Source organism: Rhinolophus sinicus, linkage group LG05 (genome assembly GCF_036562045.2).
Source record: "Rhinolophus sinicus isolate RSC01 linkage group LG05, ASM3656204v1, whole genome shotgun sequence".
In the NCBI taxonomy this organism is placed as follows: domain Eukaryota; kingdom Metazoa; phylum Chordata; class Mammalia; order Chiroptera; family Rhinolophidae; genus Rhinolophus; species Rhinolophus sinicus.
In genome coordinates this window covers 35,571,061-35,579,355 of record NC_133755.1, presented here as the reverse complement: position 1 = coordinate 35,579,355, position 8,295 = coordinate 35,571,061, and positions in this window count along the sequence as shown.

The window sequence follows — 8,295 nt, the reverse complement described above, 5'->3', positions numbered from 1 at the left end:
CCTGTCTGAAATACCTCATTTTGTTCTTATGAATTAATCTTTAGAAGAAATTCACACTTTCTTAGCCTAGCATTTAACACACATCCTGGTCTAGTCCCAAGTTACTTATCCTGCTGCAGAACCTATCCGCATATTAGGCACCCTAATGAATAGTCAGCTAAAATCATCACATTTCATGAAATAGAAGATTCCATTGATTAAAGATAAATGCAACTTACAGAAATATTAAAATGTGAAAGTTAAAACCATTTAAATGTGCTATTACCCTTTCTTAACTGAGCCGTCTAATTTCCCAGTCTCTTTCATTGGTACATTCCTTTCAGTTTGGAATGCCTATTTTCTCTGTTCTAACTTGAGAATACCATTTCATTTCCAAGACCATTTGAAATGGCATTTCTACTACTAAGACTTAAATAACTCTTTTTCCAGCAATTGCTCTCTCCTTAAATGTGTTTGGGCAAGCATTGTCTTTGGGTTTCTATATCATGCCCTTTGATTATATCATGCCATCTGGTCATTCAGAATAAAGTATGAAAGATACTCAGTCCTGTGCGGTCTTCTTCTGAAAGACAATAAGTTATCATGTTGTTTCACAGATTAATCAATTCTGTGCAGGCCCATGACATAGGACTTCTTTATTTTCATTTAGGCTTGATTGTTACACTAATAAGGAAATACAAATACTCTGTAAATCATTTATATTTAGAAGGCATTTTATACTGTTTGGAATGTGTAGGAGTCGAAAATTCTGAGAATTCATAGGACATCAATAGGAACAGTAAAAGCATATTGTAAAGATTACATTGAAGCTAAGTAATGTTCTATCATACAGTTAATTTAAAACCTTATGTTTGAAGTTTATAATGCTCATGAATGAGATAATAGTGACAAAAGCCAACTTCCAAATATATATAGACTGTATATCAATTTTATTTTTAAAAGGGATATATATGTGTGTGTATATTTATATTTATGTATATATATGCATGTATACATATATAAATATAAATGTATAATTGCTGGAAGGAAATACAACAGAATAGTAACAGTTAGTGGTGGATTTATGTACAAGTAGGAATTCATTATTTTCTTCTCTATACTTATATTTACATGATTACATACAAGAACCACACATTAGTTTTATATTTAGACTATAATAAGCATCATTAAAAGATTAAGCTACAGAAAAAAAATAATGGCCTATTTGTCCACTTGAATTCCCCATTAAGAACTGCTTACCACTTCTTCGTTCCCAAATAATATGATGTATTCTCTTAAGGCAGAACTTCCTGTTCTTCATAAATGGATAGTCCCCTCCCTTGGGCAGAAAGGTTTTTACTGTGGCTTGAAAGATTTACTTTCTGGTTCCCATTAATGTTCCCACATAATTTTCTTCTCTATACTAGATACACAGTATAGCTGATGGTATAAAATATGATCTCACAGATTCGTAAATTCCTTGAATTAAAGAGGGTACATGGTTAATCAACACTCTCTATGAGTGTTGCATATCATAGGTGCTCAAAATTAATTTTTTAGAAACACTTGGAAAATTTTGGTTGCTGCCACATAATGCTGCCCGCCCTCTAAAATAGTGCAACATCATATGTCATTTTATATTTATGAACTTCACCTCTTATTTTTAATTTGTTAATTTTATAAAATACTTAATACTTTTTCATAATGATTCATAAACACTTATACTGCCTTTTAAAATTCAGAAAAGTTGGATATCTTGTTTAAATCTGTATAGCTTAATTCCTTATAAATTATCATGTAACTTATAAACTCATCTTTTATCAGTTACCTTAGAAAATAACTGTACAAACCATCTCAAGACAATTTTTAATTGCCTGTTATATACATTTTCATGCAATTTAAAATTCAGGACACCTGAAATTTTGCATGGAGTAGTAGTTAAGCATCTATCCCCTGGAGTTGAAACCATGAACCATGAGTATTTGCCTTAATAAGTCTCCAACTACAAAGAGCCTTCCTGGTAGCCTTACCAGAACTCCATTACACTGCACGGTACTCTAAGAATCTTCCATTCTCCTCATCCTTCACAGGAGGTTCAGACTTTCATTGCCCCTTGACAGCTCTCTCAGTCTTCCCAGGCTCTCTGTCCACTTTCTCTCACAGGTGCTTTCCTTAATAAAATATTTGTACAATTTTGTCCCATTTTAGTGCCTGTGTCTTGTAAGGACCTAGTATAACATAAACCCACTTTGGGGAAAAAAAAGAGAAAAGTTTGACTCTAAACCCAATGGCAAAACAAAGTACTTCCATTATTCCAAAGTATATGTACAAAAGAAATGAGTGCATATTTCCACAAAACGACCTGTGCCAGAATGCCCATAGCATTTACATTGATCATAAGCCCAAAGTGGAAGCTACCCGAATGTTTTTCAGTAGGAGAATGAACAAATGTGTTAAATTTATAAAATGAAAAACTATGCAGCAATAAAACAATGAACTACTGGTACACTAAACAACATAATTGAATGTCAATGACATCTTGGTGAGTGAAACAAGCCAAAAGCAAATAAGTTCATATTACACTACGTAATTCTATTTTTATAAAGTTCAAGAACAGAAAAAAATGATATAAATATCATGATAAAAATAATGAAATGTCATAAAAATGTCCCTGATCTGGTTGGTGGTAACACAAGTAAAAATTATGTTAAAATATATGTAAAAATCATTGAGCTGAATGTTTAAGAGTAGGTCACTTTGTGTACTTTTGTATAGATTTATTATCCCTCATTAAAAATTGAAAGTAAAGTAGTAATACATTAATTATATGACAGATACAATACGCAGCCATGTATATACATACATGAATACATACATACATACATACATGCAACTAGAATCTAGTTCTCATGATGTTAAATTCCTGTTTCTATAGCTAATTTTCTGCTAAAATAATTTTATTTTCTGAATTATTACCCATCTCTTGAAATATTTACTTTTTAATGTTTGTTCAAGTACTCATGAAACAGAACAGGATAAATTGATGAGCTACAAGTAAATAAAGTGCCTTGAGGAAAAAATTGTGTGCCAGGAATTTCTCTTGAACCATTGTGCAGAGAGGGAAAGTCCATGGTGTGTTTTAGTAGGCAGATCCAGTAAAGAGATATTTTTGGCATGACACTCATCTCTAGCTACAGGGATGGTACCTCATTCAAGTAAGAAGCTTCTGTATGACGTAGAATGACAGTCATTGAAGAAGTAGTAGAAATGCCATTCTGTCTTTCAGCTGCTATAATTCAGTAGCTATATTTTGGGGGAAAATATGTTTAACTTCCTTCCTTATGGATACTGTCAAATTTTTTCTTAAGAACTAGACATGTTTTTGTGCTTGAATTGATTCTAGGATTTTTTTTTTTTTTTTGACTATACATAGGGGTGATATTTTTTCTTTGCACACTGCTGCTAAAGAGAGGTTCTTCATTTTAAATAAGAATTTTATACAGTATTTTGCATGACTCCTTATTAGTATGAGCAATTTTTCCACTTAATGCTGATAAAATGTGTGGAAATGGCAGTAACAAATCATTTCTGTGGGTGCAACTTCAGAAAAAAGATCACTGTCGTTATTAAATAAACTTGCCCTGAAAGGCCTCTTTTTTATTTGTATATTGAACTTAAACTATTGCAGGGCAGTGAGTTCCTATGAATTATGTATAACTTAGTATTTTTTTTTTAAAGATGTGGAACTTCGAATGACTGTGTAAAAGTCCTTGATTTTCATCAACCTTGTGTCTTCAACATACTGGATAACTTGTAAGAGTTCCTATAAGTGGAACTCTAACACCCAGGAGAATATGGTCTCCCTGAATATGCCAAGTGTGTTACATTCCTAACAGTTATAGGAAAAAAAAGAAATCTGAAATTGGAGGAAACCTGAAGACAATGAATGACTCTCAAAATGTGGTCTGGATCTTCCTCTTTATCACCTGCCTACACTATTTTAAAATTCAGGTACCGGCCCCATTTACACAAGATTTATGGGCATAGAGCCTGGAAATCCACATCTTGAACGTGCTACCCAGATGATTTTTAAATATATTGTTTTACTTTCTTTGTTCCTCCCTCTCTTTCTTTCTTTTTCTTTTTTTTTTTTTTTTTTTTTAACCAAGGGTATGTTGGATGTTCACACTCAGAAAACTAATTCATTATGTCTCCAAAAATTACTCATCGTACCCCTGCCATATAAACTAACACCAAGAAGGCAGGATAAACAAGGAGCATAGATGCATAGTCTGGTATAATATTTGTTACGCAAAAGGAATTTTAAATAATCAAACCTATTTGTTAGCATTATACCACTAGTGAGTAGCTGTATTTTGTCCTCAGACAAAAGCTTTGATTTACTTTTATCATTTAATTATATCTACAAAGGAGATCTCAGGAATATTACATAATTAGAAGTTAATTCTGGCATAAGTGATTGTTGTATCTTATGATAAAAAACAATGATTTTTAAAATTACATAAAATGAATGAAAGAGCCGCCATGCTATTTCTCGTCCCTTTGCTATTAATCTAAAATTATGTTAATAAATTCAGTGGAGTAAAAGAGGAAGTCTTCCTTGACTCATATTTTTGAAAAAGAACCAGGTGAAAGACAAGAATCTGAGACTTTTAGCTTCTATCCTAGAGACATGATTCAGTCTCATGCCTGAAAGCTTGAAATTCTTAACAAACGTAGGACACACTTTTAAATCCAACACGAATGTGAGAAATAAAGGCAAAACATTTCATTGTGGAATTATATTTCCTTTGGAGTTTGAAATGGGTTTAAGTGGAGCTGTTAAATTTTACCAATTTAAAATGTGCGAGACTTGTCTATTAGGATAACAGCTCGCCTTTCACAGGCTATTGGGGAAACAGCCAGTTTCCTTCTACTTACTGAATGAAAAAAACCTAAGCTGAAGTAGGGAACCCTTGTTTAGGGTTCAAAATTCAGTGTCCTCTTCAGTTTGGGGTGTTGACTGGCTTAGTTAATATGGGCCATATTGGTGTTTTTACTTGAACTAACTCAATGACGACTTGATAGTAATACACGTTCGCATAGCCAACTTACATCCTAATACTATTAAAATGCAGTACAGCTCTGATATGAACAAAAATTCAAAATAAAGTAGATAGCTAGATATTTTTATTGCAATATTGCCAAAGTGACACATTTTTAGTATTTTATTATTAATTGTTATTGTCATAAGAGAAAAAGATTCATTGACAAGAAGTGCCATTGCCTCTCTTCTCTTCTTCCTGTTGTCCATGCATTGGTAATAATGTCTTTGCTTCATTGACAGAAAATACCAATTTTTCCCATAGATTTTTCCCCCCTGAGATCCAATTTTTATAAGGAAATTTAATAAAATATGAAAATAATCTTCATAGTTGTTAAAAATAGTGCTTTGGCATTATGAGGTGAAGAGGAGATTGTCCTTTCTAAAGAAGTCCACTCTTGAGTGTTAATGTAAATTATAATGCGGCCATGGGTATGAAAGCACTTGACACTTATATAAGTACTGTCTTAAAAAGTTTATAAAATATCACATATTTATATGTTTATGAACTCACATACATGTAACATCACATTATGTTAAAATATATCCATTTATAAAGTATTATATATGTTACATATATATGCAAATTTTCTATAGATATTATGATAAATGTTCTCTTCTTTTAGAAAAAGTTCCCTTGGAGAGTCTGGTACTAGCTCTGGAACCACCCCTATACCTCTATCATATGTATCCGAATGCTTCAAGTCAAGGGTCACTCAGTGGAATTTCCAAATGGTGCATAGTCGCAATTCTACTGCAATTATACTTTGAGTTTCATAGTTGGAAACAGGCAATCAGGCTTCCCCACAGGAAACCAAGCACAGGAAGGAAAACATGAGGCTATGGAACAGCTGTCCATTCCCCAAACCCCACTTTTCAGAGCTGTAAGAATTTGTTACAGCTCCTGCACTTCAGGAGGATGGACTTATCCATCTGGGAATCAAATAGGCATTTTTAACCATTTCACAATTTTTTTCATTCAGTCGGTAATGCTTTCTTAAATTTACCTTCTCTACCAATTTAAGGGATGAAGAAAGAGTAGGGACAACTTCATAAAATATGCACAGTGCAGCCCAAACACAATGTTTGTAGCTAAATGATACTTGTAGCTAAATGATATTTGCAAAGCTGGCAATTTTAGAGTGAGTGCTGGAAATCAACCTGCTCTTTTAAAGGAAAGAACAGATTGTTCTCATATCATTGATTATAGAGATGGGTTCAAAAGGAAAACAAAGCATGTCAACTTGACTTGTCAAACATGAAAACAATCTTAGGCTTTGAAGCTAAGAATATAATTTTGTCAGCAGATTGATCCAAGTCTGAGACCTAGCTCTATTATTGACAGTGAGAGGGACTTGGGCAACTGACTTAATTCCTCTCAGCTTCAGTATCTTCATCTCCAACGTGAAGAGAATCCATTCAAAATGCATTGAACCAACATGTACTCTGCTCAAGATTTGCCAAGCACATGGCGATAGTATCCACATCGTAATACTACTGCAAAGACTAAAATAGGTGGTGGAAGTCATGTGTTTAGTTAGAATAGGTCTGGTACATAAAAAGACACTCATAAAGGCTCATTAAAATACACTGCTGACTCTTCTCCCTCATTGCATATTTTTTATTTAGTTGAATCAGGTCCATCAAATAAAAACTCTAATATGGCCAATTCCCTAGAAATTAAAGATAGGTACAGTGGTGAGTGGATCATTAAGAACGAAGCTATTGATGGCCTTAGTAGAAGTAATTGGATGTACTGTGTTACTGGTTTGTTGGTGACATTGTTATGTGGGATTCTTTCATTCTCACCACACATAAAACCTATACTAGTTCAGAATGAACTAAAAAACAAATTCTGGATGTTTTTCTATACTCTTCTTTCTGTTGTTCTTTCATTCTGCTTTTAGAGCTATGTTTCTTCCCCCTCTTTTGAGAATAAGACGTTTTTGTTTTTTTCTTGTTCACTTATCCTTAGATTTTCCTCTAGAAGACTAAATTTGCTTTTCAGTAGCATGGCATGATATTACTTAAATAGTAATAGATTTGATTTAACAAGCATGGCATTGTGTAATTTTAGCATGATCCTATGCAAAAAATTACTAAAAATTAGCGTGTAACCTCAAGCAAATTCACTTAAAGGCAACTAAAATAATAGTGAAAATAAGATTACCTTTTTCTTCCCACACTAAAGGAGACTCATAATTAGGAAACCTGGTACAAAATGAAAGTTTATTTTTGAATGTTGGTTGCATGAGATTTAGGCGCTCAGCAAGGTTCTAGGATTCTGAGACTATTTCAGAGTATAAAAGATCCATTGTCAATTTAGAGTAGTGAAATGCAAGAAATATGCAAATCTCCTTACATCAATCATCAAAAACTCAAAGATGTTTTATTCTAGGTTTTCATAAGTCAAGATACAATCTGATTTTTAAAATAGCAGCATAGTTTTGGATACAGATTAAGAGCAAATTCTAAACAATTATAGAAAAAGACATAGAAAGAGAGGTATACACACTTTCTCTACATATTCTCTATATTATGACCCTCCATAATTTCAGGGGGAAAAATAGATGCCCTATAAATAATAAGGAAAAAGAAAATAGTTGTCTGAGGAAGCTGAAGACTTCATTCTTATACATCCACTAAAAGTTTTACAGGCATCAAATTAACCACATATTTTCAGAATCATGTGAAAATCAATTGGGAAGTATTGGTGTCTGGATAAGTGGTCATTTTTTTAATAATGCATTGGGGTGAAATTCATGTAACATAAAATCAAAATTTTAAAGTAAGCAATTCACTGATGTTTACTACTTTCACAATGTTGTGAAATCTATCTAGTTTCTGACATTTCCATCATTCCAAAGTAAAGACCCTTACCCATTAAGCAATTTCTCCTCATTCTCTCCTCCCTCTAGCCCCTGGCACCTACCAATCTACATTCTGTCCCTATGGCTTTTACATTTAGCATAACGTTTTGGAGGTTCAACCATGTATATTGATACTTCATTTCCTTTTTATGCATGAGTAATATTCTATACCACAATTTGTTTATTCATTCATCCACTGATTGATATTTGAACTTGCCACAATTTGGCTATTGTGAATACTGCTGCTATGTATATGAGTGTACATGTGCTTCTCTGAGTACCTGTTTTCAATGAGTGGAATTGTGGGGTCTTATGGTAATTCTATGTTGAACTTTTTGAGAA